General features: G+C 39.5%; 1 long non-coding RNA gene across 9 annotated transcripts in view; it reads left to right on the top strand.

Annotated features, from left to right (window-relative positions):
* Positions 1 to 15,071, top strand: part of LOC140608957 (uncharacterized) — a 562,604-nt gene that overhangs the window by 76,807 nt on the left and 470,726 nt on the right. For all 9 annotated transcript variants that reach the window (XR_012010955.1, XR_012010948.1, XR_012010953.1 and 6 more), the window contains one exon: positions 1,330 to 1,470. This is a non-coding gene — a long non-coding RNA (uncharacterized lncRNA). The remainder of the gene's footprint in view (positions 1 to 1,329; positions 1,471 to 15,071) is intronic.

Raw genomic sequence — 15,071 nt, 5'->3', positions numbered from 1 at the left:
CTATTGAGATTTAAAATATTTCAGCCACACTTAAAATTTCAAAGTTGAGACTTACTACTTGCCTTAAAGCCCTGTTTCCAAAATGTAGCAAAGTGTCACCAGGGGCACTTACCAAAAATACAATCTGGGCCCTGCCACAAATTCTGAAAAGAATTCGAGGGAGAGGCCTAAAAATCTGTGTTATAAATGCCTACCCCCCCCCCCAAGATTTTGTTTATTTGAGAGAAAGAGAGAGATAGCAACAGAGAGCACTAGTTGGGAGGAGAGGGAGAAGCAGACTCCCCACTGAGCAGGGAGCCCCCCCAACCCCTAACCGGGGCTCCATCCCAGGACCACCTGAGCCAAAGGCAGGTGTTTAACCAATTGGGCCATCCAGGTGCCCCTATGCCTCCCTTTTGAAAGGATGGCTCCCTCCATAGACTTTTTAACTTGAGTCAGGCAGGGTTTGATTTACCTGAGGCTGGCAAAGCTTTTGTTGGGGACCTACATCTGCCAGGCTCCTCTGAAGGCCCTTGGTATTCTCTGGGCAGGCATGAGGAGGCACTAACGTCTGGCCCAACTTCCCAGTGAGGGGGCCCTTGTAAGCTGGGGGGATTGGGTTCAGTCCTGGGGCCAAGGACGGAGCCCCTGCAGCCAGCAGTATCTCTGCTTTGCTGCACCAACAGTGGCACCTGGCCTATGTGGCTCTGAGAACCTCCTAGCACTAAGTTAGCTCCAAGAAAAAGATCTAGAGCAGAAGCCAAACTGTGGTTTGGAGGCTTCCCTGAACCAGATTCATGGCTGCCTTGTCTGCTTCCTCCTTGCAGGGCTGCAGGGGCAGGGGCAGTTGATGTTCCTGTTGGAGCCCTGGCAGCAGCAGGGGGCTTTGTGGGCCTGCATGATCAAAGGGCTCGGGTTTTCTTACCACTGGCTCCCCCAACCCCCATTGGTTCTGTAATGCCTGAGCAAGAAACAGGGTGGGAAATACAGATGTGCCATCACAGTAACAACTTGAGAAACTAAAATAAACTTTGAAACCTCTATGATAAAAAGCAAATTTTGTTACGCTGGGCTAGAGGAAAGACTGAATATCTTTCTATTCTCTTTGTAGAAAATGATCTTGCAGAATTATAGTTGCATGCAGGAGGGGTAAAAAATACAGGGAGAATATTAAATGGTGAATTAGGCAGTTAGTTAATATTAATAAAAATATCTGATTTTTGTAGATTTAGTGTTGATTTTGGCATTTACCAGCTTCCTAAATTTGTGAATGTTTGTGATTTCTTTTGTCATTCTAAATAAGTCATCACTTTTATACCTAATTTTATATTCTTTTTCCCCTCCCACCAGGGAGCACCAAAATATAAACTCCAGTACCAACCAAACTTGAGTCTATCCATGGAATCGTAGAAAAAGAATAATCACATAATTGCTGCCAGATTCCATCAAAGAGCTCTTTATTCAGGGAAGATGCTGCCTTGCCCAGCTTATGTGAGTTTCCCTGTGACTTCTCAGAAATATCATTTGTGTAGAATGAAGTCTGTGTCTGCCCATTAGAATAAGATTCCATTAAATAACTAAATCATATTCCACGTTCATCCAGCTACTTCCTGATGATTTGGCTTTCCTGATAGTTTTCTAAGAAAAGAGAATCTGTTGGTCAGTTTAGTGGAGTGTCATTGGTTGACACTTGCTGTATATTAATTAGGTGGTTTATTTATCAGTCTATTGTGACCTTTGTTAGTGTGCATATGTGTTCTTGGGAGTAAGCCATCTTGGACCATAAAATTGAATTTCTAAGCTCGAAAGGCTATTTTGCAGGGCAGATCTTGAACTGAGGCGTCTAAAGCAGGGGAAACACCATCTTATAAAGAACCTATTTGCACCTAGAAGAATGTGCAGAATATGCCATTCCATGTTCCTATAGACACTTTAAATTTTCTTTGTGCACTGCACCCATTTCCTTTAAATCTTTGTATTTTATGAAAGTGGAGAGCCCTTTTGTCAAGGACGTTATTTCACAACTCAGAATGTAACTTTAAAATGCAAGTCAATTCTTATTTTTTTCTTTTGTTCTTTTCCAGAACTTTGAAAGGTATTAGTCTTTACAGTTTTCATATCATGTGTAGGTACTATCCCATTGAAATATATTGCTTTAGCACAGGTCACAGGCAAATAATATTTCCCCTCCTCAGGTTAGGAAATGTTTCAAGAAAATTCAATGTAGTCTGAAAATATGCACTTTTTTATTTCAAACAGTACATAAACTTGTACTGTGGTTTTTAGAAAGTGTCCTGTACTTGTCCTTTTTTAAAGTTTATTTGTTAAATTCAGTCGTTCTGGGGCCTAGAAGATGTAAGACACTTCCTAGGTATTTTCTAATTGGAGCTACTTCTAGCATCAAGAGAGAATGGACTCCTTGGGCCTTGTGATTGAGTGCAAATGTTGCTCTGTTTCACAGATGGGAAAGATATGAGAAAAAAATTGTCCAGCATCTTAAGAATCTTTGTCTTCTCTGTCTAATTCCACTATGTACACAATATTCTTCCTCACGCTCCACCATTCATGCCATTCACCTGAATGGGCCCTTTTAGGAACCAAACCACACTTCCAAATCAGGGAACTAGGACACCAGGTTAAAATGAAAAATTGTTAGGAAGCAAGGATTACTGTTTTATTGTTCTTCTCATTAGATAATTTGGAGATAGGTCCTAAGATAGGTTTACAGTTCAAAATTCCAGAGATTTGGCTGCATGGATTCCATCAAAGCACCAAAGATGATTGGTTTCTTAGGAATTATTTTTTAAGATGATGATTTATTCTGACAGCTCTTTCTCTGAATTTTATTTCACATCTGTTTATGAGAGATAGTGATGACTGTTATTCTAGAGATGCTAAAGTTTCATGTTTAAACTCTTTAGTTTGCCAAACTAAGTATAATTGCTACTTCACTTGGAATAAAATTCTAAAAATCCTAGGCTTCCTCCAAATTTAATCTCTCTCGTAGATGCTGTGGTGTGCTACCCAGATGCCTCCTTCATGAACAAAGTACTCACTGTGCCAGCTGCTGAAGGCTCACATTTGAGTACCCCTCGGGACATTGCCCTCAGTTGAAGGAGCTACTTCAGCTAGGTTTACAAACTCTCACCAGAGGTAGACCATGTCCAGTGAGTGGTGGAGGCAGGGGAGTGGGAAGATAGAAGCTCAGCCGTATTGCTTCATCCAGGACAACCCTGAAAGGCTGTTCCACTTTCGTAACAGTATGTGGGAACTGGTGAAGCTTCTATTGCCCTGAAGTCCATCTTCTGCTCCATCCTGCTTCTCTCACTCCCTTATAGAGAATTTGTCCCCAGAGCATTCCCCGGTAAGATGACACAAATTTCTCCTTCTTAGTCTTTTCTTCAGGGACTCTCACCTAAAACAATCATATCCCCCATTATCTTTTACTTTGAAATATGAGTTGTCAATTTAATTAATAGGTTTGAGCTTCTGATTTTCATTTAGTTTTTAGTGGTAGTGTCAGCAAAATAATATGTCCCATTCACAATCAGTAGTCATATAACTGCTAATCTGAAATCTATTTACATAATCCATTAGGTTTAAAATATATACTTAAAGATACAAATGCATTCATGGCTACTAGGATCATTAATGACTAATAAAAATGCTACAAGGGGGTGCCTGGGTGGCTCACTTGGTTGAGCATCTGCTTTTGGCTCAGGTCATGATCCTGAGGTCCTGGGATTGAGCCCCACATCAGGTCCCCTGCTCAGTGGGAAGCCCGCTTCTCCCTCTCCCTTTGCGACTCCCAGCCACTTGTGTGTGCATATGTGTGCACGCTCTCTTTCTCTCTCTCATAAATAAATAAAATATTAAAATATAATTGTACAAGCAACCAACTTGCCTGATGGCCTGTTTAATTTCTTTCATAGTCCATTTAGAAATTCTAGTTTCAGCCTTAGGATACGAGGAGAAATTTAACTCAAGAGACATTATATTTTAGTGGTCCCATCCTCCCAAAACAGTAAAAGTACCTTCTGTGAAAACATCACCTGGTTGGTGATAGCTTTGGGAGTTGTCAGATGTCCAATATCTTTGTGAGGAGTTACGTGATTAAAATACAATCTATGATTTTTCCCTAAGTTTGAATGAAGGAGATCATGAGATAAGTAACATTTCTATGGTCATATAGATAAAAATCCAGGTTGCTTCTGCTTCATAGGCTAAGAAAACATCTGCAAACAGAGTATTCAGCTATCTCCATATCTTCACATGGGTCACTCAGTTCCTAGCCAATTTCCTGTTACCTCTCTTACATCTAAAGAATATATGGGTTCTCCCTCCCAACACAATGTTGTTAATAAAAGTGAGAATAATGGCATTTCTCTTTAGGCAAATCGCACGTATTGTCAAAACCTGCTATTGCTTATCTCAATTTGTGAAAATCATTAAGTGGTCCTTTATATAGTGACAGTTGATAAATTTGGTAAATCTAACCTTCTTTTGACTTATGAGACTAGAGACCAGGAATAAAGGCTTATGTAACTCAATTCTGAGGGCAAAAACCAATGTTTAGTTCAACTTAGGGGCCAGTCACTTACAAATTTTGGCAAAAAACCAATTTTTCCTTATTTCAGAAGTATGTTCTTTTTTTTTTTTTTAAGATTTTATTTATTTATTCATGAAAGACACACACAGAGAGAGAGAGAGGCAGAGGCACAGGCAGAGGGAGAAACAGGCTCCATGCAGGGAGTCCGATGTGGGACTCGATCCCAGGACCCCAGGATCACACCCTGGGTCAAAGGCAGGTGCTAAACCGCTGAGCCACCCAGGAATCCCCTCAAAAGTATATTCTTAAGGAAGGAGTAGTAGATCTTTTAAGTTATGACTTTGTATTGTGAAAAATTATAGTTAATTTATCAATAATATATTGGTAGAATTTTTGTGGAATATTTAAATACAGAAGAAAAAGTTCAAATAATATAAAATATATCTAATCCCAAGAATAAATCTCTCTTGGTTGTGGTGAAAGATCTTTTAAAATATGTTGTTGGATTTGGTTTACCAATATTTTGTTGGAGATTTTTGCATCTATATTCATCAGAGATATTGGCCTGTAGTTCTCTTTTTTTGTGGTGTCTATCTGGTTTTGGTATCAGGGCAATTCTGGCCTCATAGAATAAATTTGGAAGTTTTCCTTCCTTTTCCATTTTTTGCAATGGTTTGAGAAGATATTAACTCTTCTTTAGATGTTTGGTAGAATTCATGTGGGAAGACATCCGGTCCTGGACTTGTTTATTGAAAGTTTTTTGATTACTGATTCATTTTTTTTCAAAGATTTTATTTATTTATTTGAGAGAGAGAGAGAGCTTGAGCGACAGGGGAGGAACAGAGGGAGAGACAGAAACAGGCTCCCCGCTGATCAGAGAGCCCAATGCGGGACTCGTCCCAGGACCCTGAGATCATGACCTGAACCAAAGGCAGAGACATAAGGGACTGAGCCACCCAGGTGCCCTGAGCCTACAAAGTACTTTAAAAATTCAATTTTCTTTAGTTTTGTATGACATGAGGATATGTCTTTTTATCCAAAGAAATGTCATGAAGTTACTAAAATACACAATCATCATTACATCCAAAGCACTAACACGTCAAAGTAACTGAAATTCTTTAGTGCTTCCCCTTCCCCTGTTTTTCTCACCCACACACAAGATTTTCCATCTTCCAGGAGGTGTGGCTCACTTTAAGGGTAAAGTGATAAGGATAGGTTCCAGTTCGTCAAAAGTGTGGCAAGCCCTGAAAATTGCATGACATGAGATGGGCTTTGTTTAGGAAATGTATTTTCTAACGCCTTCACCTCTCTCATTCTGTGATTCTCACAACACTCTGTGCCTCACATCTTTATGTTTAGTTTACTCTTTGTGGTGTGAGGATTGGCGCCCAGGTTCTCTGAGCTTTTCAAACTGCAGCAGTTAGCATAAAAATGCTTCCTTTGGGCTCTTCCCCAGGGATTTAACCTTTTCTTCCTGGTCCCTGCTCCACCCCCACACACCTGCACACACATATCTGTGTGCTGGCTTCTAAGGCAGTTTTAACTGAGTGAGGTCCAGGCCTATCCCATTTTTGTTCCAAACTGGGAGAAGTGAACCAGAAAAATCACACCCCTTTCCCAATCTGGTCTGTACTTCTACCACCCTGCTTTGTTTTTCCTGATCATTGATGGTGTTTAGTTGTCTAAATGCAGATATGTTTCTAAGGAGATGTGTGTGTGTGTGTGTGTGTGTGTGTGTGTGTGTGTGTTTTGAAGGACCAATTATATAATTCAGCCATTTCAAAGAGAGATGTCCTTCTGCCAGTTGCTAGTTAGTTCTTACCCAATTTTGAAAATCCATGTAGGGCTTTTCAAACTATTTACATATAAATAGTAAAGCATTGCTATAAGAAAAAAATTGTAGAAATCTATCCAAGCAGAGGAGTTTGCCCATCCAGAGGCATAAAATAAGGTTATCATTGTCCTATATGTATCTTATGGGGCACACTGATTTTTTTATACTTATTTAATACATCAGAGGAAGTTATATTTACTTTGCAAAGAAGTATACCTATATTGTCAATGGAAATAAAAATGCAGAGTCATAGGATTTGATCAAACAGATACTATAGTCAAATCTTTTCAACATTTTGAAAGTGGTCTTCAACCAAAATTTTACACAGATACAAAATGTGGATCTTCTCTGATGGTGGTAAAGGGTGGTAGTGGGGTTGATGGAGGTCCAACTGCCATCTCCAATAATGGCCATCATCACCCCTTTTAGAGTGTTCAGTGCTCAATTTAAAAAGTATGTATTTGTCCAAACTTTCTTCACTTTACAGAGGACTCTGAGGCATGGAGTTTTAAGTGACATTACCAGGATAGCCCTGGTAATGCCCATTTATGGCAAAGACATGGCTGAAATCTCATACTTCTTACTCATAGATTAGAGCCTCTTTTATCAAGACACAGACTCTTACATGTCTACCTATGGATCATAATATAAATATTCTATACTCTATGAATTTTATGGAGGGGCAGTATTTTCAATCTGTCCCTTAATTTCCAAACAATTCACCAACTTACAGTTTTTGAACCATTTGAGTACAGAAGCTGAGCCCAGTAGTTATTTTATTTTATTTTATTTTATTTTTTTTTAATATTTCATTTATTTATTTGAGAGAGAGAGGGAGAACATGATGGGGGCAGAGAGGGAGAAGTAGACTCCACACTGAGCAGGGAGCCCAACGTGGGGGTCAATCCCAGGACCCTGGGATCATGACCTGAACCAAAGGCAGATGCTTAACTGACAGAGCCACCCAAGTGCCCCCCTATCAGTTATTTGATCAAAAAATATTCCATGAGTTAAATAGAGTCTCTTTTATTTAAGTTAGTTCCGAATGACATTATTCCATGGATGGTGAAGAAAATATAAATAGCTCAAAAGCATTTCTGCATTTATCCAAAGACCAAGTTGGTTGCTAGTTGGCAATTTTAAGCTGATAAAGAATAAAGGCCACCCTATTTTAAGCTCTTTATCCAGTTAACTGTCTAAAATGATTTCACAGCTCAGGCAGGAAGGCTAGCTGGGTAAACAGAATATTCACAAATAAGTTGTGTAGAATCCAGGGTAGAAATGGAAGAAGCTAGGGGAATGTTTGGCCTTATGACAACTGTGGAGTTTGAGTCAAAAATAAAAGTACTGCTAGTGATTCCCCATTGACTCAGGGAGTGGCTGCCCAGCCCTAGAAGTCATTTCTTTGTGTTCTGTTTTTAGAAGTTTCTAGCTCTATTCTAAAAAAGAAAACATTGAATGCTTAGAGCAGGGCATTGCATTTATGTTTAAAAATATTTCTGAAGGGCAGCCCGGGTGGCTCAGCGTTTAGCGCCGCCTTCAGCACAGGGCTTGATCCTAGAGACCGGGGATCGAGTCCCACATCGGTCTTCTGCTGGAGCCTGCTTCTCCCTCTGCCTGTGTCTCTGCCTCTCTCTCTCCCTCTCTGTGTCTTGAATGAATGAATGAATTAATGAATGAATAAATAAATAAATAAATGTCTTTAAAAAATATTTTTGAAAAGAGCATAACTCAATCATCTTTTTTTAAAAAAAAAGATTTATTTATTTATTTTAGAGAGAGATAGTGAGAGTGGAGGGAGGGGCAGAAGGAAAGGGAAAAAAGAGAGAATCTCAAGCAGACTCCCCACTGAGCTGAGAGCTCCAGGCAGGGCTTGATCCTGTGACCCTGAGATTATGACCTGAGTCTAAATAAAGAGTTGGAGGCTCAACCCACTGAGCCATCCAGGTGCCCCCTCCATCATCTTTCTTACTAGTCATTTCCATTTGGTTGTTTTTGCCTGTGAGAAAAAGCATGGATACGTGGATTTTCTTATTTGTGGTCAGAGCGCATGCTTGCAGACTCCTCAGAGCAAAAGAGGATTTACTCACTTGGGGCTCCACGTTTGTTCTCTAAGCAAAGTAATCCCAAGTCTGACAGCACATTCCCTTTATGATTTCATATGAAATCATTATGTTTGCCTGGAGTCCCTGACTCATGTAGTGATATCAAGATGTAAATGTGTTGGGAGCAACATCTTTCTCCCTGAGTAGGCATGCTTTTTGTTTTACTCTGACAATACATGTGCACAAAGGCAGGTGTGATTGAGGGAGTCGGTGGCCCTCAGGGTAGTTGCAGTGAGCCTGCGATCAACTGACCATTGCACACTGCTACCTTTCAGCAGGTAGGAGCAGGGGAAGATGGAATGCTGGTAAAATTATTACTAGGGGTGAGGCACTGCATCATTGTAGACATAATAAAATACTTCCTTTATGGAAGGGTGTAGACCTCAGATGCAAAGTCCATGGGCAGTAAAAAGTGGCAGGGCTGGCTCAGCAAGAGAGGGAAGTGGGAAGAACTCAAAGCTTGTATTAATCTTTTTTCTAGTTCCCTGTCTCCCCAGATATTCAGCCCCTTGTAACTGCCCTATTCCCTTTACCAGCAGGATTCTCCCTTTAATATTCTACTAGACAGACATGGACCCTGTACAATGAATATCCTTCTTGATATCTTTAGGTGATTTTGCTCTCTCTACATTTGGCTAGGAAGATGCTAAAATATTTTGAGTTAAATACTCAAATACAGTCGGTTAACAATAAGCATGTGAAAAAGGATATGCTGAATGAATTTTACAATTAAACAGGCCTGGGTTCGGTGATTCACCTTTTATTTTTGGTGTGTCTTTGGACAAATTCTTTAAATTATTTGAGTCTCATCTGTAAAATCTGGATAATAATTAATTAATTTATTTATTTTAAAGATTTTATTTACTTATTCGTGAGAGACACACAGAGAGAGAGGCAGAGACACAGGCAGAGAGAGAAGCATGCAGGGAGCCCCACGTGGGACTCGATCTGGGGTCTCCAGGATCACACCCTGGGTTGAAGGCGGTGCTAAACCGCTGAGCCACCGGACTGCCCTGGATAATAATTTAAAGCTCATAGGTGGGGATCCCTGGGTGGCTCAGCTGTTTGGCGCCTGCCTTTGCCCCAGGGTGCGATCTTGGCATCCAGGGATCGAGTCCTGTGTAGGGCTCCCGGCGTGGAGCCTGCTTCTCCCTCCTCCTGTGTCTCTGCCTTTCTCTCTCTTTCTCTGTGTCTATCATAAATAATAAATAAATAAATCTTTAAAGCTCATAGCGTCATTTTGAAGATTAGGTGAGGTATGATATATAAAGGGCTGGTATTAAAAAACGTTGGTTTCTTTTTTTTCTCCTTTCTAGTTTGCTACCAATGCTACCCATTGGTATCTATCAGTGGTATTAAGTCTCTGAAGTATCTGATGGTAGATATTTTAAGCATGCAAGACATAAAAAGTGTAAATTTCCAGGGAAAATTCATTCTTGAGAAGTTGAAGTTATATGTGTGAGTTATATGTTCCTGAACATACAAATATGTAGGCACAGGAATTTAATCATGTGTGTTGTGTATCTTATTGGATCTCTGGCTTTTCATCTTGATCTTTACCCTAGGAAGTTGACTCGTTCATACTTTATCAAATGGCTCCTGCACTTTCTGGGTTTTGGTTAGGTTTGGCTGTTGAGTAACCACTGTAGAAAATCTTTATATATATATAAAGAAATAAAAATCTTTATATATAATCATAGATTAGAGCCTCTTTTATCAAGACACAGACACTTACATGTCTACCTATGGATCATAATATAAATATTCTATACTCTATGAATTTTATGGAGGGGCAGTATTTTCAATCTGTCCCTTAATTTCCAAACAATTCACCCACTTACAGTTTTTGAACCATTTGAGTACAGATTTTCTAATTCTCCTTGATATCTTTTGGGAGGTTGCAGAGGGTGGCATTGTTGAGAGAGTATTAAAGCTCCCATTCCCTTGATGCTTGCTGCTGGTTGTAAATCAGGGGCAGCAAAGAGTGACTTCTCGGCTAAATGCCCTAGGGCTCCCTGTGCTCACCTTGAAAGGTCACTCAGCCTTTCAAGGTGGACATCTCTGTATGACTTTTTCCTTCCAGTTCCAGTGATTGCTCCTTCCTCCTCATCCTTATGGACCTAGGGGTGCATTTAACTCACTGTAACCAGCTCAGCATTCTTGCACTACTCCTTGTGACTCTCCTACACCCACATTTCTGTAAATAGTCCCTTTGTAAATAAACCCTCCTCAAATTATCCTGATTGAGTACATCTTTTTTTTTTTTTTTTTAGTACATCCGTTTTTTGTTGAAATCTTGATTTGTACACCAGTGAACACTGTAGAATTGGAGAAGAGGACTTATTCCTGTAATCCAAGTTAACACAGTTTGTAGATCAGAAGTCCAAAATTTATAGTGTGTTCCCTATGACATGTTTTAACTTGAAGTGTCTCTGAATAATGATCATTATTGTTTTAAACCTCTTTTGTGATCTTCCTTCTTGATTAATTAGTATTACTTGGGAAAAAGAATCGAAAACCAGAAGAGAGAAATAAGGAAGACTACAGATGTGTGGAGTATACTCTCATGCAGCTGTAAAGAAATTTATTGGAATAAGTTTTAATTTTACTTTATAATTGTGCTCTTCATTTGGATGAGTTTCCCTTCAATTTTTTTGAACTTAAGGCTGTGCCTGGGGTATAGTGTTCCTGCCAACCTCTTACACTGGATATTGAGAAGAGCCCCACTTGAGACTATTACTGAAAACTAAACAAACACTATTAAGACCTATTTGCTAATTCTATGAATCTTCTCTTCCTGTTGTATTTTGTTTCTTTAAATTTAATTTTGGAGAGATTTGGAAAGGTAACATTAGCTAGAAGAAGAAACTTCATGAGTATTCAGGAGCCTGGGATGATGGTGGCATTGATGTAAGGCCGCACCTGGCCCAGACATAGGGTTGGTTAGTGATGGCCAGGGGTGGAATCTCTTATCAGACCCAAACTTAAAAATACAGACTCCAGACAGAATTTATTTTTTATGTGAAAACAGAGCCCAAGAAAGAAATGTGTGCTGGGGCAAAGAAGAATTCTCTCTCTCTCTCTCTCTCTCTCACTCTCTGGGTACTTTTTCCTTTATCAAAAGACTGATGATTATAGCAAGGCAGTCTTGAAAATACCAATATGCTCTTCACAGGGCTTGAAAATGTTATTTTCATTTGAACTTTGAATATTTTTTTTTACTTTATATCAGTCACTTGGAAACAATTGTTTCAAGAGATGGATTATACTTCCCTGGCAATCTTTTCACCTGTTAATATAATAATAAACTTAAATCAGTGCATATTTCACAGAGAACTAACAATATCTTAGATTTTTGGTTGGCAGCACATTAACCTACAGTATAAGAAGTCTGTTGATGGATGTACAGGTTTTTCCACTCACTACACCTTGCATTCGCAGAGCAGATAGTTGTGCAGCTAAAGCACATGTGAACACAGAAGAGTAGGATTAGCAATCTTACTATATGACAAATAATATAAAAAAATCTAAACAGAAATGATTAGTTTCTATGTGGCTCTTCAGAAATGTTTATTTCTTAAGATAGCATAATATTTGTTAAGACAAGATGGTCTCAGTTGTTGTTTCTCTTACTTAATATTTATTTCCTCAAACTATTTGCTTACCTTCCCACCAAAAACTAAACAAATAAAAACACTTTATTTTACAATTAGTAGTAAAGAGCTAATTATTTCCCTTACTAATTGCTTTTTTAAAAAATCAGTCTTCTTCTATGTGGACTTACCTGTGTTTGAGGCACACTATGAGAAGGCTTAAAAATCCTTTAATGAGGTACTTCAGAAGAGCCTACATAATTTGAGTTGAGATGAACATTTTTGTGGTACATAGATATTTGGTTTAAATAGAGGATCTTAATCTGAGTTTTACTGAAACCAAAGCAATCCATGGGAAGACTTGGTATACCCTCTGAATGCCCTGATATATACAGAATTGTATATAAATTCATTTATATGCTCCCATACGCCCCTAAAACAGGTTTAAAAATTACTAGTATCCACTCACTCAGAAATTACAAATAGAAAATGAATTTTTCTTCTTTTTAAAAATAATGATAATGGTAGAAGTAGTAAGCTTTTTGAATAATAGTTCTTTTATTATTGATAAATGTTAACCATAGGGTTCTTCAGGGATCAATATTGGCATGACTCAGTTATTCATTTACCTTTTTTTAAAAAAGATTTATTTATTTATGATAAACACACACACACACACACACACACACACACACACACACACACAGAGGCAGAGACAGAAGCAGGCTCCATGCAGGGAGCCCGATGCAGGACTCGACCCGGGGACTCCAGGATCGTGCCCTGGGCCGAAGGCAGGCACCAAACCGCTGAGCCACCCAGGGATCCCAGTCATTCGTTTATCTAACACACAAAACATGCAATGAGAACACAGTGTGTGGGACCAGGGAGGGATAGGACAATAAATCAGATATTGCGTGCCGTGTGAGAAGGTATAAGACAAGATGGGGTAGAAGCATTTCTGAGTTAAGCCTCCTGAAAATCACCATAGCTCACAACTAAATAATGCAGAAATGGAATCATCAAGAAATGTAAAGGCCTGTAAAATACGCAAGCATAAATATTGGTATGGTACTTTTTTTTTTTTAAAGATTTTATTTATTTATTCATGAGAGACAGAGAGAGAGAGGCAGAGACACAGGCAGAGGGAGAAGCAGGCTCCACGCAGGGAGCCCGATATGGGACTTGATCCCGGGTCTCCAGGGTCTCCAGGATCACACTCCAGACCAAAGACAGGCACCAAACCGCTGAGCCACCCAGGGATCCCGGTATGGTACTTTTTGACATAGCATACCACAACCTAATGTTTAAAAAGCCCCCTATTACTATGATTTCTGAAAATTTTTAGATTTAAATATATATGTCAAGCCACTTTTAAAAAGGTATATATATGGTAAAAGGGTATGCCACGCAAATAAATTCTCCTCACCCCAACCCCAGTATTCCAGTTTGCTTTCTGAAAGATAAAATTGTTATCGTTTTGTTTTTTCTCCTTATGATAACCATGTTGGTTTAATCAGGATAGCTTCTTCTGAGACTTTCTTGGTGTTATACTGAGCAATTGTCTAATATTAGGAGGCTTTCTAGAAATTTCTTGCTAATTCTAGAAACTCTGATGAGGCAAAGTCAGATGCTTGGGGCCAAAAGTCTCTAGAAGAGGTGCTTCTCATGGTTCCACTCTTCTAAAATGGCCCCGGGAAAAGCACTGATGATCTTTTTCTCTCTGGATGCAGACCTGGACTTTGAATTTGGATTTGGGACCAGAACTATCCCATCATCTGAATTTTTATTTTTTATTTTTTTATTTTTAAAAATATTTATTTGAGAAAGAGATCAAGCATGAGAGAGAGAGAGGGAGAGAGAAAGAGAGCTAAAGAATGCATGCATGAGTGGCGTTGGGGGAGTGGTGGCAGAGGGAGGGGGAGAAACAGAATCACTGTTGAGCAGGGAGACCAATGCAGGGCTCAATCCAGAGGCCCTTGGATCCTGACCGGAGCCAAAGACAGATGCTTAACCAACTGAGCCACCTGGGCATGCCACCCCCCAACACCTAAATTTTGATCTCAAGGTTACCATGATTTACTTGTATAGTACCAAACACAGCTCTTTAAAATTTTTTAAATTTAAATTCAACTAATTAGCATATAATGTATTATTGGTTTCAGAGATTGAGGTCAGTGATTCATTAGTCTTATGACTAATGATGAGCACCCAGTGCTCATCACATCACATGCCCTTCTTAATGCCCATCACCCAATTACCCCATCCCCCCCACTCACCCCCCACCCCCCCGCCACCTCGGTTTGTTTCTTATGATTAAGAGTCTCTTAAGGTTTGTCTCCCTCTCTAATTTCATCTTGTTTTATTTTTCCTCTCTTCCCCTATGCTTCTCTGTTTTCTTTCTTAAATTCCACATATGAATGAGATTATATGATAATGGTCTTTCTCTGATTTACATATTTTGCTTAGCATGATATCCATGTCATTGTAAATGACAAGTTTTTTTTTTTTGATGGCTGAGGAGTAGTCCATTGTATATGTATACCCCATCTTCTTTACCCATTCATCTGTCCAAGGACATCTGGGCTCTTTCAATAGTCTGGCTATTGTGGACATTGCTGCTCTAAACATTGGGGTGCAGATGCCCCTTTGGATCACTACATTTGTATCTTTGGGGTAAATACCCAAGTAGTGTGAGCACGTGGGTTGCTCAGTGGTTGAACGTCTGCCTTTGGCTCAGGTTGTGATCCTAGGGTTCTGGGATTGAGTCCTGCATCAGGCTCCTTGTGGGGAGCGTGCTTCTCTCTCTGCCTATGTGTCTGCCTCTCTCTGTGTGTCTCTCATGAATAAATAAACAAAAAATACCCAGGTAGTGCAATTTCTGGGTTTTGGGGTAGTTCCATTTTCAATTTTTTGAGGAGCTTCAATCAAACTTGTTTTCCAGAGTGGCTGCCAACAGTGTACAATGGTTCCCCTTTGTCTGCATCCTTGACAACATCTGTTGTTTCCTGACT

The sequence above is a fragment of the Canis lupus genome, chromosome 18 (assembly GCF_048164855.1).
Source record: "Canis lupus baileyi chromosome 18, mCanLup2.hap1, whole genome shotgun sequence".
Classification (NCBI taxonomy): domain Eukaryota; kingdom Metazoa; phylum Chordata; class Mammalia; order Carnivora; family Canidae; genus Canis; species Canis lupus.
This window is presented reverse-complemented; position numbering and strand designations above follow the sequence as displayed.